Source organism: the organism of the source record quoted next, unplaced genomic scaffold (genome assembly GCF_019419815.1).
Source record: "Pyrus x bretschneideri cultivar Hongxiangsu unplaced genomic scaffold, Pyrus_bretschneideri_v1 Contig4, whole genome shotgun sequence".
Lineage (NCBI taxonomy): Eukaryota > Viridiplantae > Streptophyta > Magnoliopsida > Rosales > Rosaceae > Pyrus > Pyrus x bretschneideri.
The window spans coordinates 1,208,656-1,228,980 of NW_025999723.1; the positions used below are offsets into that span (position 1 = coordinate 1,208,656).

At 34.7% G+C, this 20,325-nt stretch overlaps 1 pseudogene; it reads left to right on the top strand.

The window, feature by feature from the left end:
- The first annotated feature begins 12,075 nt into the window (after positions 1 to 12,075).
- Positions 12,076 to 16,795, top strand: LOC103936574 (annotated as a pseudogene).
- Positions 16,796 to 20,325: the final 3,530 nt, after the last annotated feature.

The window sequence follows — 20,325 nt, forward strand, 5'->3', positions numbered from 1 at the left end:
AATACGGGATGACATTTGTCGTAGAACGCTCTAAACCTTGTATACAGAGAGTGATTGATGTTAGATATGTTTTGACAATAGCACCATAATATGGTTCAAGTAATTTTTTGTTTTTTATTTCTTGTCAAAGATGGTTTAAGTAATTAAGTCAACTGCAAGTGTTTTATTGATGGTTTTTAGAACTTACACTTCTTCTATTTCACATGATGAAATAGTCAATAAACCCCCCCATATTCTGCGAGAATCCAAAGGATTTCAAATTTTTTATTTTCAATTTTTGATTGGCTGAATTTATGATCGACATAACAACATCGATGTTATGTAATGACATGCAAATTATTCTTTGTTATGATGCTTCAAAGTATATAATACTCCAATTTTTTTAATAGTTAAATCGTAATTTTTATATTTTAAACTAATAATTTAACGGTTAAAATCGGATGCATATTCAATAGTCTCAGACGTCATAGAAAATTCGATAGTTGTGTAGATGTTTCATCATTTTCCTTCTGATGGGTGCAATTTTGTTGTGTGTAATTCTGTTGTCAATTTGTTTCATATATGCTTTTGCTACATTGTAACATGAATTATAAATGCTTGAATTTAAAATTGTAAAAGAAAGCTAGAGCTAGCTCAACCCCAAAAGAAAGGGAAGTACCAAGAAGCATTTTGTGATTGTAAATTAAGTCAATTGATTCCTCAATATTTTTTTGGCTTATTTTTATCTATGCCTTATGAAATTTTATTTTGATCTCATTTTGCTTCATGTGACCTAAAAATCACCATTTTATCTCTAAAACTCGACTTTTGGACTCTCTTTTTCTTGAAACTTATAAGCCGCCTTTTGAAACATATGTGGGATCCAACACCCAATAAAGCTATACTACATGTGCAAAAAGTTTGATTATAAAGCTCCATTATGTGTTAACATTCAACAATCACTCAATTAGAGAATATTAAGTTTAAAAGAAATTGAAGAGATGAAAAAACTAAAAAAGAAATTGATTAGCATGGTATACCCAAATCAAACTCACATAAGAAATTAATATATCTAAGGTAATGTGTTGCAGATTTTAAGTTTTATATAATCGACTTTCAAGTTTCTGATGGCAAAATAAGATCAAGATCGAGTTCCAAAAGGCAAAGTGAAGCGAACGTTGAATTACAAGAAGTGAAATGGTAAATTTCAAATTACAAAGAATAAAATAAGATTAAAATTGAGTAGTAAGGAGCAGAACTAAAATAAGTGTATTCTTTAAAATTTTAGTCAAGCAGGGCAACTTTCAATATAAGTTTGACTCTAAATCGGGAAATAAACAAACATATCAAGCAATTTGACAAAAGCGTACAAAAGTCATTGCAAAGCTTCACCCACTCTCCACACTCTTAGTTTTTTTTATTTTTTTATTTTCTCTTTTAGTACAACGATATTTTTATATTAAGCGAAGTAGGAGTTTAGCTAAGCTTCATAATAGGAAACCTAATTTGATATCAAATTCCTCATCTATGAGATTTAAATCTAAGGTCTTTCACTTACAAGTAAAGAGGAGTACCACCAAACCGTAGTACTGAGTGGCTCCACCCATTAGTGTAGATACTATCGTTTGTTCTAAAGAAATAAAAAAGGAAGGTTAGGGGAATATTTGGAAAAGACTTGGAAGTTCTTTCTCAACGACTATGTACAAACACTGTTTAAACCCTAAATTCTAATTATTTTTATTTTTTATTTATAATAAAATTGAATCCAAAAAAGTGTTCTCTTGACATGACAAATAATCTCTCACTCGTTGGGCGCTATATTTATTTCTAAATACCGAATTCATATTAAAAAAAAAAAAAAAAGACACACTAGATTAGTAGAGGTGTAAAAAATTTCAAAAATATGTATGTTTATCATTTAGCTTAGAAATCTTGTCCGTTAGCTCAAAAGACTTATAGTTCAAGTAATTAAAAAATTATCTTATCTCTACACTTGAAATTCTGTGTTCGAGTTCTCTTCCCCAATTCTTCTATCCTTTGATGTTTGTGGGGTGTGCGTGTGGATATCTAGTCACCTGGCAAGGCTTGGGCCAGCAAGTCATTGTGGATCGTTTTAAAAGTAGGGCTATTTTTGAACAGTGGGTTTACGCTTTTCTATATTTAGGCCCATTTAAAGGGACAACGACGGGCCCAAGCCAGAAGAAAATAAAAAAGAAAAACATGCAGAGCTGAATGAGATGAAGCGAGAAGACGAAAGTAAACAGTGCTTGTCGTCGTTCAGTCCAACCAGCAGCTGACAAGTCAGCAAAAATGGCGGTTGGTGTCAGAAACATACGGTGTTCGTACTCGTTCGATCACGCAGCGGAGCTACTATGTCTGCCGCCGCGTGTGCCGCTCATCGAGGAATCGAGGAAACCAACTCCAACACTGAAAACCCCGGCACCTGCGGGAGGTTTAACTTTAATTTTTATCAGCGGTATCTTAATTAAACTACTCCTTCTTGCACCTTGCATTTTCACAATAACAATAATTAGTTCTTTGCGTGCTCTGATTAGTGATTAATCACCATATGTTAACGACTTGGACTTGGATTAACTACCATATGTTAACGACTTGGATTGGGATTAATTATCATATGTTCACGACTTGGATTATCATATGCTCCTATTTGTTCTTGGTGTATACTGTTGCATTTACTATTGCTATGCTCTGAACTCTTGTGACATGTAATAAAGGGGATATACTCTACTGTGTTCTTAAGTGGGAAGGTTGTGTTTAGTTTGACTCTTCTTGCAGGATAATTTTAGTTGATTTAATAAATTGAACTCGTTGGTTACTAATTGTCACACATTTTAAGTCTTTACCTATGGGTTCATCACTACTTTTGTGATGGCCAACACACCTCCACCCTTGGTTTGACGAGTAATTGGGTCGGGGTGTGTCATTGCAAATGAGAAGTAATTTTCGCAAACACTTTTTCGTTTTTTAAATACCTCTATTTATTTATGAGATTTAGATTGAATAAATCAAAAGAGAATCCAAAGATAAAAACAAACATATGATAATATAAAGAAAAAAGAATGTGCAAAAATCAATTTTCCAAATTTATTTTTAAATAGAATTGTGGGACCATGATTTTTTGGGCCATGACACGTGGCACCTCAGGTGAACGGAAAGACTGGAACGCTCATAAACCATGAAGCTCAGGTTATCGGATTAGTTAGGCTTCCTAGTCAAAATCAAAATAAGCTATTTCGACGAGCGAACTTGTCGTAGTGCGTAGTCAGACAACCACTCAGCTACAGGTATTACTTGTCTCCAAGTAAGGAAACCCTAGTTCAAGTCAAATTAGAATATCTTAGGGATTTGGCAAGTAATCATAATCCTAAAAGGATTAAATATCTTAACCTAGATTCCCTTCTAGATAATTCACGATCTAATTGGGATTACTCTCTTAAGATCTCTATAAATTTCGTAGGCTGGGTATTTATTAAGGATCTATCTCGATTTGATGGGTGAAATTTGTTCTTTTAGTGTCATTTCAAGATCTGTTACAGTACATCTGAAACCAGTAACTACAATGGCATTATATGCCTTAATAAAGGGAATGCATGATGAACAGGGGAAATTCTTTCAAATACTCCCTTTTCTTCCTTTACTAGCCTTCATGCACATGCCCATGCGCTTGTAGAAGACATTTTTTTAATAATCTTAGATCATGTTAGAAAAAACCTCTCACAAACCAATCAAAGTAGCTGAATTCACATAATAAAATCGATCTTTCAATTTCCATCTACATTCAATTGAATTTACATTTAGAATAGATAAAATAATATTTAATAAATAACTGATTGAATCACAATATTGCTTGCCCACTGTAAAGCTAAGCCCGCCCCCTCCCTTTTAGTGTAGATAATATCGTTTGTTAAAAAAAAAAATCATTTGACAACTAATTTAACCACTTTATTATGCCTGTGCGAAAGATATTTTTTATAATTAGCATTACACGCCTCTTAAAATGTTTTGAACATGTTTAAAAATAGAGAAAATAATATTTAGTGAACAACTGATTGAATCACATTATTGTTAGCCTATTGTGAGGTACTAATTAAAAAAAAAAGATGTACAAAAATAATTAATTATTAAAAAAGCACTGTCAAAATGATGAAAATATCCCTGCATTATTTTGGGTTGCTTTTGAAATTTTTTGTTTTGGGAGCATTTTTGTCTAAAATTTTTTGATGAAGCTTGTGACCCAAAAAAATGTTATTGGCTCTATATATAATGATGATATTTGTTATGTCCTGTGTGATTGCCGTCCCACTAGATCCTCTGTTCTTTTACATTTGATCATTGATCAAGATAACAAGTGCCTTCAATGGACAAAAAGCAAAAAACTACTGTTCTTGTGTTGTGATCGCTCACATATATTATTTTCGCTATACCTTTTATATATAAAATTTAGGGTTAATTACAAAAGAAGAAGGAAGAAGAAGATGAGAGAAGAAAAAGGATAAAAATAAAATAAAAAAAAAAAAGAAAAGAAAAACCCAGTTCGTCCCCCTGCAGAAGAAGAAGAAGAAGAAGAAGAAGAAGAAGAAGAAGAAGAGAGAAGAAAAAGAAAAAAAAAAAATCAGTTCGTCCCTGCAGAAGAAGAAGAAGAAGAAGAGGGAAGAAGATGGAAGAAGAAGAAGAGAGAAGAAAAAGAAAAGACAAAAAAAAAAAAAAAAAAAAAAAAAAAGGCCCAGTTCGTGCCCCTGCAGAAGAAGAAGAAGAAGAAGAAGAGAAAAGGAGGAAAAAAAAAAAAAAAGCTCAGTTCGTGCCCCTGCAGAAGAAGAAGAAGAGGAAGAAGAAGAAGAAGAAGAGGAGGGAAGAAGAGGGAAGAAGAGAAGAAAAAAAAAAGAAAAAAAAAAAAAGCTCAGTTCGTGCCCCTGCAGAAGAAGAAGAAGAAGAAGAGGGAAGAAGAGGGAAGAAGAAAAAAAAAAAAAAAAAAAAAAAAAGCCCAGTTCGTCCCTCTGCAGAAGAAGAGGGAAGAAGAGGGAGGGAAGAAGAAGAAGAGAGAAGAAAAAAAAAAAGGTTTTTATTATTTTAATATTTTAATAATATTAAATGATTTTTTTTGTTTTTAATAATTTTTTTATTAATTTTTTAATAAAAATGGGTTCCGGATCAAGTCACGTCAGCATTTAACTGAGAAATAAACGGCCAAGCTAACGGAAGGTATAACATTGACACAAATTCGTAAGATGAGGTATGACATTGTCAATTTTAAAAGATAAGGTATGAAAGTGTCATTTGACCCATACTTGAGGTAGTTTTTTGTAATTAACTCTAAAATTTACTACCGTGTGAAAGTTCAGGATATGTCGTGGTTATCTTTCTCCATTGTAAATGATTTTCTCACTCTTCTTCTTGTCCCACAAGTAAGAGAAACTGAAGTCTAATTTTTTTGTGCAGCTATTCTTAATCAGCTAGTTGTAATTAGTGGATTTCTAACTCCTATTTATTCCTCTTTTTTAGCTACTATGGTACTTACTTTTTACCATATGAAAGGCGCTGGATATGTGGAACATAAAAAGGTTCTGAATATCTTCTTTCTTGGTCAATATCTACCGATGATATGTTGAATTCACCGATCGTCCAATTAACTTCGAAAGACTGCTGGAATTTACGTTAAGGGTTTATTCAATTTTTTTCACTACATTCTTACCAGTCACGTAAATTTCGCTTCAATTATCATTTCTTTATAATACTGCATTCACTTTTGCTGGCTGAAACTTTCTTTAAAAGAGGTAATTGAGATATTTGTGATTCCTATTCAAATTTTTATGGGTTTTTATTATAACTTGTGCCCGAAATTGTTCCACTCAATCAACAAGATCTCTGAAATTAAAAATTGATCAATGTAGTTCTTGAAAATGGGTGTCGCAAATTAATATGGTTTTTCCGTTACAATTATGTCAGAAGTTTGCTATGTGCTGACGTGGCACATAACTGGATCCCACAAATCTAATTAAACATTGTCGTGTGAATTAAAAATATTAGATAATTTTTTTTATTCAAATGATAATTTTAATTAAATTTGTGGGACCTAGTTATGTATCATCACATAATAGAATTTTTGACAGAATTGTGGAAGGAACACATTGACTTGCGACACTCATTTTTAAGGATTATATTGATAAATTTTCAATTTCATAGACCATCTTGATGGAGTCAGTCCATTTTAGAGACCATTTATGATTAAAACTCATATTCTATTTGTTGTTTATCATATAACCTAATCTAATCAACTTCCATTTTTTATAAGAAAATCGACATTACATTATGAGAACTGAAAATTAAACAAAGAGAAAAACTGAAGATTAAGCAAGTAAAACTACGTATAAAGCTTGATCATCAAACTATTATTTATAGCCTTAGTCTCTTATTTGAGTCAAACTGCGCATAAAGGTTTGATTCGACCAAAAGAAAAATCAAACTAATATGTGTAGCCTTAGTCTCTTATTATAATAAAGGAACTCAAACCGCTCGTCTAAACGAAACACTAATTAGTCCAAACCAACTGCATATATATATTATTAAGTAGAACTTTGATTTGTTTTCGAAAGGGTTTCCGGAATCGGTATATAACATCATCATCTGCACGAAACATCTAGCTATCTGTGCAGCTATTCTTAACCATCTAGATGTAATTAGTGGACTTCTAACTCCTATTTATTTCTCTTTTCTAGCTGCTGATAATATTTACTTTTACCATATGAGAAGCATTAGATATGTGGAACATAAAAAGGTTCTGAATATCTTCCTTCTTAATCAATATCTACCAAGAATATGTCGAATTCACAGGTCATCCAATAAACTTTGAAAGACTGCTGAAATTTTGGTTAAAGGTTTATTCAATTTTTTTCTCTACATTTTTGCCAGTCACGTAAGTTTCGTCTGGATTATCATTTCATTATAATATTGTATTTGCTTTTGCCAGCTGAAACCTGCTTTTAGAAACCTTGGACCAACTTTGAATTTTGTTTGCGTGTTTCGTATTATACATGCCCTCAAACTTACTTTCGTCATGACAATTGCAAGACAACTTTTTGTTTGTTCGATTTAGTTAATGTAAAAACTGATAGCGTTGTCCTGCATAATGCATTACATATTCCTTAATTGAAAAATAATTTGATTATGAATTTGTTACTTTTGTAGATACCTGGAGCTTTTTGGTATCTCTTTTCTATTCAATGAGAGACATAATGCTGGCACAGTGCATGTGAAAATCGTAGTCCAGACCCTATCGGATGTATGAATACCTTCTACTGTGGGCGTCAAACTACTACTTCAAGAAATACAACATTTCTAAACGAGCATTGGCCGTTAGATACTCCAGATGGTGCCTTGCCACCATTTAATTTTGGAATATTTCTCGATTCCCTTACAAATCATAATTCAAAACATATAAAGTTTGGAAAGAAGTTCTGTTACTCCTTTTGGTGGTGCTTGCGAAATCCATGGTACACAGTATATCTATTGACAATCAACAATTTATAGAAAATGTAGGGTGTGTATAAAACAACCTTTTTTTGTTTTGCTGGTAATTTAGGAATTAGTTTTTATGTAATCTATATTATTTATTTTTGCAAACATTTCAATGTTAGAAAATTTAAATTCTGAACAAAAGAAATTGTTGAGAAAATTGAATTTTTTTTCATGGATTAGTGAACAAATGGATGGGTAATTATAGAGTTTTGGCGAGTTTTGTGTTGGATTTGATTTGGATTAATTAATAATGTTATTTTGACTGTTGGATTTAAATTTAGGCAGGTGGATCGTTCTTATTACTGTTAAAAAAGATTAAATTGAATTTGAGCCTTTGGATTTAAAAGGGATGTAGCTGGAGCGTCATACTGGATCAGAACCAGGAGGAGTTACAACCATTGATTCCCAACGGCTCGGCAATGTAAACTGTAGAACCCCTGCTTATAGTGCACTCGCCTGCAGAGAATTCCTCTGTCCTGGGTTGCTGACTGGCGCGGGGCCCGCGTAGGCTGTCCTGTCCTTTTTTGCTGGTCATAACGTGGGCTCCTTTCCACTTGCAACCTTATCGGGTTGTGTTATATTATTTGTTAATTTTAACGGGTAGAATTCGGCTCAGGTTTTATTTTTCATTTATTTTAACGAGTTTGATATGATAAAATTATTTAAGATATTTAGTATCTCACGAAAACGATATGAATACAGCAAACACAATACAATTGTCATGTCTAAGGCAAGTTTAGGCACTCTCTACTTCCTATTAAACACTTGAAAATTAATCGTGACGGTGATCTAAACTGCTTTAGACAGGGACTTTTTATTAAATACTTAGATAGTTATTATATTATCCATACAATAACTATCTAAGTCAAGTCGCCAATTGTTTCCAAAAAAAATAAAAGTCGAGTTGTCAAGTCAACCCATACTCTTATCCACCAAGTCAAGTCGTCAATGATGAAATTAATCAAAACATAAAAAATGAAAGAAAACAAGGGTAATGCTATTTACGTATATTTATTGCTTTTGTTTATTAATCTTTCTTAATTCATTTGATTCGATAATTAAAAATTTAAAAAATATATGAAACGTAAAAATAAATATGTATATAGCATCACCTAAAAATTATTGAAATTTCGAGATCCCCTTTGGTTTAATATTGTGGTTGCGATTGTGAAAAATGCCTTGCACTTTGACGTTATGTGTACTGGTTGTCCTAGAGGTTATGTTATTTAATCTTTCTTTTTCCTTAGAAAACAAAAATCCTTCTTGGTATGAAGGAATTTTCCATGGCTGCGTTGGATAATGATTCAACGGAGTTAGGTCCTCTTCTGCCGACATGTTAGTGAGAAGAGGGAGGGAAAAGAACTGGAGGACAACCATGGCACTGAATTATAAGTGGCAGTCGTGGGCAGTGGTGAAGGGGTGATAAAAATTAAACCAAGTAAATTTGGAATCATTAAAATTACGTGGCAGATTGAGGGCCATCTGATGAATATCAATGGCTAGGATTAAAAGCCTTGTATAGTGTTGTGGGGGAAAAACACTACGATTAAAAGCCTTGTAAAGTTTTTTATTTTTTATAACAAACGATAGTAACTACACTAAGAGTAGTTTCAACATTGATAACTCCCATGGGCTATAGGCAACTCAATTCCCTTAGTGAAGAGTAATTGTCCAAGTGCATCTCCATCTCTAAAGTGAATAACCCAGACAATTTGTATTAAAATATTATTATTTTTGTTATAAATAATGAAAAGATAATTTTATTTATAATTTCGAATAATAATAAAAAAAATTGGTTAAAAGTATTTAAAAATATTGAAATGTGGTGTAAGGTGCAAGAACATAGTTAGGTATTTATTGCCTCGGTATTTTTTGTATTTTTAATTAATTTTGTATATTTTTTTGTTTTAATTAATTTTTGTTTTAACTTTTTAATAGTGGCTGACGTCACCATGACGTCAGCATTGCGTCATTTGGCTTGAGGGCTAGGCTGGTTAGTAATCGACTCGGTGAGCAATTGGGCTCACCCGGAGCCCAGTGGATTAGAAGATGCTCAACGTTGGAGTTGCTCCTTGAGATGGAGAGTCGGAAGTGGTCTAAGCCTTACAATGGATTAGCAATAATGTGTTCAAATTCGCATTTGGTGAGAATCTAACCTAAGACCTCTCACTTATAAGTGAAAATATATAGCATTAGATTGTAACACTAAGTGGCAAACTTTGTATAGTTTTGAAGAAAAAAACATGCGAAAATCCAAATTCATAAAATAATTAGGTTTGTGGGTCCCACACACGTGGTACACGCCGACATTAGTTGGGTGCATATTTGCTCATCATTCTTTAGTGGTTGTAATGCTCACTATCTACTTATTATTATCGGATGAATTTAAATTTTAAGATTTTTGTCTATCTTTTACGCATACTCAAGATTTAAATTCATCCAACAATGATAAAAAAGGTGGTGCACATAACCATCATTTATGGGTGGACCCAAAAAACTCCCATGAGCTAGCTAGTAGCTACTCCAACTTTTTTTTGGTCCAAAAGGAGAATGTATTAAAAAGGGCAAAACCCAGTCGAGAACAACAAAGGAGGCAAAACCCAGTAAAAGGCTATAAACCAAGCAAGAAAAAAGACCAAACAGTGGTTAAAAAGGGTTAGTGGTTCGAAAGAGATTTATAACAAGAGATAAAGCGCAACTTCTGTCAAATCCTAGACATCCCACTAACCAAGAAAAACACAAGGAGACAGCCAGCTACTCCAACATGATCGACACCTTTACTTCATTTTCCACGTTGGTGGGTTACCTGTGCCCCTCGGATAATTAACAGATAATCCAACGTTTTTCACGTTGGTAGGCTACTCTGAACCTCTCAATAATTAACAAATAAACCTGCATGCTTTCATAGTGCATCTACACTATTCGGTTCCGGGAAGTGATAAAACTGAAAGTTGAGAGTTGAATAATGTTTGTACGTAAAAATAACCAGATCGTAATACTAAGTGCGTGAGAAGTTATATTCTAAAATTACTTTAAATATAGAATAACGAGATTCAATAATGATGTGTTACCTATTGTAAGGATTCAAATTTTCTCCCCTCCAGTCTTGTCCCCTCCTTTTATTCTGCGATGTTCAAAGCATTTTCAAGTTAATTTAAAGTTCAAGATTATGTCAAAACTTACCATGAAGAAGAAACCACTAATAAGGAGAAAAACAAACAGAAAAAATTAAAAATTGGGCCACTAATTGGGTTTGAGGCCCACATAGAAGAAGATAAGAAAAGTTTCTTGTTTTGGCTTGCAAGTCTGTTTCCCACAGCGATTCCTACCAGTCCACTCCATTGATTGTCGTCCAAGTTTCTATATGTTTGTCTGTTGATACAGTTCGAATCAGTCTTACTCTTCTAAGGTCTTTATTTTGAGGATGTATGAAGATTAAATACACATTATTCATAAGATTATATTAGTTCTTAAAGGTTTAAAATATTTGACAACTTAATGAACCAAAACCAAATTAAAATATATGAACCATTAGAAAACTCATTTTCTTGTTTTGATTAAGTTGTCAAATATTTAAGCCTTTAAACTAATATAATCTTTTATTAATATGCATTTGATTCTTATAGGTCTCCAAAATGAGTACCTTAGGATAGCATGACTCCAATTAGAATATAGGAATCTCGGCCGTTTAGTGACGGAGCCTATACTTTAACATTTGCCTGCCTGAAACTATCTACCATCTGCCATCTCAATCTATATTCATCTGCCATATATCTGGAATCTGCCTACCCATCTGTCCGCTTGTAGCAGAGCCTACTTGTTCGTGTAGCGGAGTCTGCCTAGCTACCTGTTTGCATGTCCGCCTAAAGAAGCTTATATCTGCATCTTCTTGTTGACAATCTTATGTTGCGTACCGGGCTGTTGGGAAATAAATTGGTTATAAATTTGTCATTTCAGAGATTCGAGCTCAAAACTTCTTACAACTGAATATGAATACAACTAAACTGTAATACTGAATGACTATATATATTCAACTTGAGTGTAAGAGGCTAATGCACCGCATATTATGAAAGTCGAATCTAATAGCTAAAACACTCGTAGTATTCAATGCTACGTAACTTTAAAGTCATACATGTGTCTCTTGTTTTGCACTCTTCTCATGTTTTGTTTGCAATGTCTCTTGAGATGGATTTTCACACTACATTTCTACAATTCTTCTAATAAAGATGAGATCTAAACGTGTCGTGGGGTCTTATCCATTAAACTGTTAGACCCGTGCATATTATAAAATGACTTACGTCATATAAAAGACTTACGTCATATTAAAAGACCTGCATCATATAACAAGACAAACTTGAATTCTAATAAATAGAATTGCAGTGCAGCTAGCAGCTTCAGTTTCTGCCACTCAACCCAAATGCTAGCTCTCTGCATGCTATTCTCTCTCCATCTTGTAAACTAAAAACCTCGTCGTAGCTATTTATTATGTAATCTTTATTACTCATCATCAAGGTCATTGAGTGCATATATATTTAAGTTATTGTGGATAGAATCGTCAAGGAAATGAATTCAGATGTGGAGAACCCGGCAGTAGAGAAAACAGACAGGTTCGTACTCTCTCTCTCTCTCTCTCTGTATTTCGAATTCTGACCTTAGCTTGCTCTTATTTGTCACTCTCAAAGTATAGCAGCGCACCATGTTGCGCAATCTGGTGTAGCGACGGGAAATGTGTGATAAAACATTGGGATTCACGGAACGCATACGAATTTATGCTATTTGGAACGCAACGATTGAATATATGGTCATTATAACACCTTATGTTCCTTTATTTTTAAATTTTAAAACACCCAAAACCGCATAGTGCCGAAGTCGAAGCGCCGGTGGCGAGGCGACGGAACTCATCTAATCGGATGAGAGGCAGTAGCTGGCATCGGAGTTATATATGGCGGCCAATTTGATTCACTTGTCAGACTTCAAAGATGCGATGAGTAGACTTCAGTGAAAACTTTAAACAGAGACAAACTTCTTTCTACAGACACAGTGACACGTTCATAACCATTCCTCCAAGGAAGCATTGCGTCACATTTAACAAAGACAAACTCTTATTTATACTAATTTATGGGATTGGCTACAAATATATACACAATCGTATATAATATTTCTTTGGAGTGAGGTCCCTCTTGCGTTTCTTCAGGTGCCCTCCTTCAAGATAGCTTTACTTGATTTGATGTTCTAATGAAATCGTTTCCCTTCGAAAAAGAGATATATATATATATATATATATATATATATATATATTATATTATATACATATATGACCTAGTTGTTGATTTGTCTGAACTTGTGTAAAGTTGCTAATTTCTCTCTTGAGTTTTAATTTTAGTCGATTATCCCTTGAACTTTTATAAATAGTCAATTTCTCTTTGGTGTTAGATTTTGAAATTTTTCATCCATCTTGGTCACACGGATAACACATACCAATTGTATAAGGGCAAAAATGTAATCTTGTTTTGGTAAATTGGGCACAAAGCCAAAGCCAATACTTTGTAATGTCCCAGGGGAGGGGAAAATTGGCTAGAATTAAAGTTCAAGAGAAAATTGGAAACTCTATACTAATTCAGGACATAAATTTGACAAATAGTAATATGTTGTAGGCCTATTTGATTGAGCTATCTAAGGGACTAGAGAGAGAGAGGGGGCCGGCGACACTAAGAGGGAGAAGAAAGAGATTTAATTGTGAGGTGTATTTGTATCACCCGATTGTACCTTTATTTATAGTAGTAGTATAGACAAAAATCTTATCCTTTTAGGATTACAAACTCTTAATAGGTAATCAACTCCTAATAGAAATATAAAAGATACTAGGATTTACACGATTACATTCCTATTCTAAATATGATTGCATCACAATATATATATTTATCATCTGGAATATCAAAGTGAGATTTGGCCTTTTTTTAATAAAGTAATTTTTGTATTTTGTTGTGTATGTAGTGAAAATTTCTAAAATATTTTGGTAGTAGTCTGATTTCATTTAGACTTCTTGTGGACCTGTCGTGGTCTTCAACTATCCACATGAATTATATTTGATCATTAGATAGTAATTTTATTAAATATATAAGTATTGTAGTCAATTTTGTAAAATTATTGTTAAATTATTATTCATTATTATGTTACATTATGCAAGGACGGATACTTGTTTTAGTGAAGAATGTCTGAAATATATCTAATAGCTGCTACTAGAATCGGATTTATATCTCATTTTATCTTGTTTAATTTGTTAGCTCGAGGGGTTCATATATTAGGGTTTAGGGTAAATGCATATGAATTTCATTCGTTGTTTATTGCGTGTTTCCCAGAAAGGTTGTAGAACGTGGGAGAACTGGGAAGATTTTTGATGTGCTCAAGCGGACGATTTTTGATGAGCATCAGAAGCCTTACCTTGAAAGGTGGAACAGTATAATTGTGATCTCATGTGTATTTGCTGTCTCTCTGGATCCTCTGTTCTTTTACGTTGTGAACGTCCATCAGGAAAATAAGTGCCTTCATACGGACAAAACGTTGAAAATTGTTGCTCTTGTTATGCGATCTCTCACGGATGTCATTTTCCTGATGCATTTGATATGTGAAATTTTAGACTCTGCAAGGGACAAAATATGTGAAATTTTATACTCTGCAAGGGACAAAAAGTCGGAGCCTTCAGCCTCCGGAACGAATACCCCGAAAAATGAAACGTACAAGAGGTTAATTCAATATGCCAGGAAAATAGCTAAGAATGTGTCGTGGTTATCCATCATAATTGACGTTTTAGCTCTTCTTCCCCTCCCACAAGTAAGAGAAATTAACTAAACTCTAATTTTTATTTATTTTTTATTTGGTAGCTAGCTGAAATTGATGGATTTCTATGTTCTAACCCTGGTTTATCTTTTAAATTTCTGCAGCTGATTATACTAATGTTTTACCCAACGAAAGACTCAGGATTTGTGGAACACAAAATGTTTGTGAATGTGTTTCTACTCGGTCAATATGTTCCAAGAATTTTTCGAATTCACCTGTCCGCCAAGTTATTCAAAGACAAGAATGGGAAATGGGCTAATGGTCTATTCAACTTGTTTCTCTACATTCTTGCCGGTCACGTAAGTTTCAACTGAATTGTAATTATATTTTAATACTTTGTTAATTACTAATGTTGGATTATGGACCGATACAGTTTTTTCGAAATGATTGTGTAGAAATATGACTATTTAAATTAATCATGTTGAACGTTTATAATATATAGGGTTTGAGAAAACTCATATGTGGTAGGATTTCGGATTTCTAAATTAATTACAATTGATATTACGTTCCGTTAATTAAGGAGAAGATTCCGGATTAATTAACTCTATAATTCTAACACCACCACCATGTCATTTAATATTACGGTCTAGTGACATTCCTCTTCACTTGTAAGTGAGAGGTCTTAGGTTCGATTCTCGCCAAAGACGAATTTGAACTACATTGTAAGTCTTAGCCCACTCCCCCACTTCCTTAATGTAGATACTATTGTTTGTTTATAAAAAAACACAACCACCACCACCACTCACCAGTCACCACCCCCCGCAATTAATTGACGATCTTGATTGCATGTTTTGGATTTAGGTACTCGGAGCTTTTTGGTACTTTTTCTCTGTTCAACGAGACGCATCATGTTGGCACGAGGCTTGTGTAAAACTTAGTGTTGCATGTGAGGACACTATTTGCATTGGATGCAAGGACACTTTGTACTGCGATAGTGGGAATATTACTGCAAGATATATTATCACACCTCACAAGCCTTGCCGCCCGTGGCATACTCTATATGCTGGGAGTCCTAAAGAAAGAAAAATTATCAAACAACTAAACAAGAGTTGCCCGTTGCGTATGCCATATGATGAGAATACTACTGCAATAAATATTACCAAACATCTAAACGGGAGTTGCCCGTTGGATATTCCAGATGCTCCATTTAACTTTGGAATATTTCTCGATTCCCTTAAAAATGAAAACCCGGATCAAAAGTTCGGAAAGAAGTTTTTATACTCTTTTTGGTGGGGCTTGCGAAATCTAAGGTACATTGTATATCCATTGACAATCAACAATTTTCAGAAAAATATGTAACGAATAAATTTTTTGAGATTATCTAATTCGGCAACATTGTCTAATATTTTGCAGTAATTTTGGGACAAATCTGGTAACAAGTACGTATGTGTGGGAAAACTTGTTTGCGATTCTCATTTCAGTCATTGGCTTGCTACTGTTTATATATCTCATTGGAAACGTGCAGGTTGGTATATTAAGTCTCACTGTACATTAACTTTCGACAATTTTTCTGTGTTTGGGAGTTGGGACTGCGGAGATCATTCTTCAAGTATATTAAGTAATTGTTTGATTTGTGGCGAGACAGGCTTTTATGCAGACGGGAGCTACACAAACAGTGTACATGAGACGACAACGTAAAAAAAAAAAGGAAGCTATAAAAACACTTAAGAAAGTATGTTCCTCAACCTCTATCTCTCACCATTAATTTATGGAATACATTGTTTTAAAACAAAATGACATTAACATTCGATGTTTGAATTACAATAATGATAAGATTGCACTATAATCTTAAAGTTTATAGTCCATAGTTATGCAATAATGCTAAGTTAGTCAACAACACAGAATCACATTGTTATTACTAAAACTAGGTTAATGTTACATTCATTACAAAATTATTGTTCAAATTAAAGAGTACAGTAGATTAACCTGTGTATGTAAACTACAGATACCAATGCTTAGAGACATGGATGAAAAAGTGTTGAAGATGATGTGCGACTATCTAAAGCCAGCGACGTACGTTGAGAACAGCTTCGTTTTTCGAACGGGAGATCCACTCGATTGCATGCTGTTGATTACCGAAGGGACAATGTGGACCTACACGTCGAGTGATAGTCATGCTGGGCAAGGAATCTCATCAGTGGCCATCAAGCCCCTCGGGAAAGGTGACTTTTACGGGGAAGAGCTTCTCGATTGGGCATCAGACTTCACCGAAGTTCCAGTCTCCAGCAAACATGTCAAAAGTCTTACAAAAGTAGAAGCATTTGTGCTCATGGCCAAGGACTTAGTCTCCCCACTCAAATCACATCGGGACTTGCTCATTCGTTACAATCTTGAAGAGTCGAAGGAGATGACACTTTCTGCTTTTCTTCGTTCCAATACCAAGGCGCAATGACTTTCGCCTCCGTCCCTGGCTGAAATAGGGGATGACAATAGTGTTGAATTGTAATCTTGTCTTGGCCCAAGACAATGGATCCAGCCCATGTTGAAAAGGCATACAAGCACAATGGATGATTCATGCAAATGCTAGAGAATTCTAGAAAAAACATGTACGTTGAATGCATGCATAAAATATCTATGGCCTTTTATAGAGAGACCTAGAATCTTGTAAAATTGTGTGGACATACGAAAAGCTAGAAAGATCTAGAAATAAGGTAAGTTGGCAAACCTTGCCTATAAATAGGTGAGGTGCTAAGCTATGTGATGTAACCAAAGTAAGAAGTGAGAGTGTCAAGTAAGAAGTAAGAAGAAGCAACAAAGCTTCTAAGAGTGTTTGAGTGTTTCCTCTTGTACTAAGTTTGTGTGAGAATAAAAATTTTGTATAATACTTTGAGTGTTCTTTCTTTCTCTTGCCAATCAATTCTGCTGCATTACATTCTCCTTTGTGAGATAAACATCTCCAAAGTAATGAAGTCTTTTTAAGCCCCAACAAAGTGGTACAGAGCTATGGCTAGCAACGCTATGGCAACCTTCCAAGTTCCAGTACTCGACAACAATAACTTCGATAATTGGAGTATCAAAATGAAGGCCCTTTTGGGAGCACATGATGTCTGGGAAGTCGTGGAGAGAGACTACAGTGAGCCAGAAGATGAAGCTACTTTAACCCAAGCCCAGAATGAGAGTTTGAAAGATTCAAGAAAGAGAGACAAGAAGGCTCTTTACCTTATCTACCAAGCATTAGATGACAATGGCTTTGAGAAGGTCTCAAGTGCAACCTCCGCCAAGCAAGCATGGAAGAAGCTTCAAACCTCTTACAAAGGAGCCGAACAAGTGAAAAAGGTTCATCTTCAAGTGTTAAGAGGTGAATTCGAATTTCTACAAATGAAAGGGTCTGAATCAATCTCCGATTATTTCTCAAGAGTCTTAGCTGTTTTCAATCAATTAAAAAGAAACGGAGAAAAGTTAGAAGATGTTAGAATTATGGAGAAGATACTACGCTCGTTGGACCCCAAATTCGAGCACATTGTCGTGATAATTGAAGAAATTAGTATAGAGCAATTAATGGGTTCGCTATAAGAATATGAAGAGAAACATAAGAAGAGGCAAGGGAATGACGAGCATCTCCTTAAGATGCATGTCCAGCCAAAGAAGAAAGAAGAAAGCTTCAACAACGAGAGAAGCAGTACGAAAGAAGTCGTGGCCAAGGTCGCAGACGTGGACATGGACGTGGACGTGGACGTGGTTGGAACTTCAACAACCATAGTAACTACGAAAGAGGAGAAAGCTCAACAAAAGGTCGTGGAAGAGGACGCTTAAACTTGAGGTATGAAAAATCTCAAATTCAATGCTACAATTGTCAAAAGTTTAGGCATTATGCTTGGGAATGTAGAGCTCTAAGCAACAGACCTGATAAAAAGGTCAATTATGTGAAAGAAAAGAAAGAAGAGAATGGCATTGTTCTACTAGCATGCAAGAACAATGATGGAGACCAAGACTATACATGGTACCTTGACACCGGCGCCAGCAACCACATGTGCGGAAGAAAAAGCATGTTCGTTGAGCTCAATGAATTAGTGAGTGACAACGTTTCTTTTGGAGACGAATCCAAAATACCCGTAAAAAGAAAAGGTAACATCCTTATTCCCCTAAAAAATGGCGGTCACCAAATAATTTCAAATGTTTACTACGTGCCCAATATGAAAAGCAACATTATGAGTTTGGGTCAACTTTTAGAAAGAGGTTATGATATTCACATGAAAAATTATAGCCTTTTTCTTAGAGATGACAAAGGAAGATTAATTGCCAAGATAAAAATGTCAAAGAATGGGATGTTTCCCATGAACATTCAAGCAAAATGTCTCAAGATATGTTACAAAAACATATCCTGGCTTCGACATCTTTGTTTTGGGCACCTTAACTTTGGGGGATTTGAGTTATTATCCAAGAAGGAGATGGTGAGAGGCTTACCATGCATCAGTCATCCTGATCAAGTTTGCGAATGATGTTTACTTGGGAAACTGACACGTGCCTATCCTGGTATTCAGGGAATATCAATCCCAGGATGGGTGACCTACTGGGAAGTTCTCGTGTGAGTTCCCAGAAACAAAATCGTGAGGGCGTGGTTGGGGCCCAAATTGGACAATATCGTGCTACAATGGAGTTAAGCCCGGGATGTGGTGGGGGCCCGGGTTGGGATGTGACAGAAACAATTCAGGAAAAGCTTTCCAAATGAGTTGACCACAAGAGCCCAAAAGCCACTCGAGCTTATTCACACCGATGTGTACGGTCCAACAAAACCAAGCTCTTTGGGTAAAAATAATTATTTCCTTCTCTTCATTGATGATTTTTCAAGGAAAACCTGGGTATATTTCTTAAAGCAGAAATAAGAGGCCTTTGGAGCATTCAAGAAGTTCAAAGTCGCTATAGAAAAATAGAGTGGTTGCAAGATCAAAGCCATGAAATCTGATCGAGGAGGAGAATTCACTTCGAAGGAATTTCAAGAATTCTGTGAAGCCAATAGAATTCGTCGACCTTTGACAGTTCCAAGATCCCCTCAACAAAATTGTGTGGCGGAAAGAAAAAATCAAACTATCCTCGATACGGTTGAATGAAAGCATAGACATCTTATTGAAACCACAGTCACATTGTTACAAACAGGCAAAATACCCTATCAATTTTGGTCTTTTGCATGTCAGACAACTACCTATCTTATTAATAGGATGCCTACTCCCATATTGTCTATAAGTCTCCCTTTGAGGTCTTATATGGTGATGTCCTAGTTATTCATCACTTAAGAACATTTGGTTGTGCCTGTTATCCTTTATTAAGACCATATACTTCCACTAAACTTCAAGCAAAGACTACATAATGTGTCTTCTTGGGCTATGCATAGGGATACATTTGTTATGCAATTTCTCAAAATAAATTCTTTGTGTCTAGACATGTGGTGTTTAGTGAACATAAATTTCCTTATATAGATTTATTGGCATAAACTCAACACAAATCTTTTCCTTCTAATAAGCTTGATGATCTTTCTCCTTCTCCTGTGGTTACATTGTAAAACATGATCACCTTGCTTTATCTAGTCATTAACTCAAGTGCAGTCCCCCCATCATTATCCCCATTTCATACTTCAAATCATTATAAGTCACCACCAAGTTCTCCACCTGTTGTAGTGTCTCCACCTATATCTCAAAATCCATCACTCTCACCTGAGTCACAAAGTTCCTCTAAGTCCATTACTGGTGCAGTTTCAGACACATCTCATATCCCTGTGGCACTTGGTCATAGTACTGATACTTTGCAAGTGGTTCTCTTCATACCACCATTAAACTTACATCCTATGCAAACTAGGAGTAAAAATGGCATCATTAAGAAGAAGGCTTTCCTATCTACACTTGTTGCCGCCAAAGATATTGATTTGTCTCTGTGTGAACCATCATCATACAAATCTACTCTTAAGAGTTCAATGTGGTTTCAAGCAATGAATGAGGAAATCAATGCTTTGCATAATCAAGGAACATGGAGTTTAATATCTTT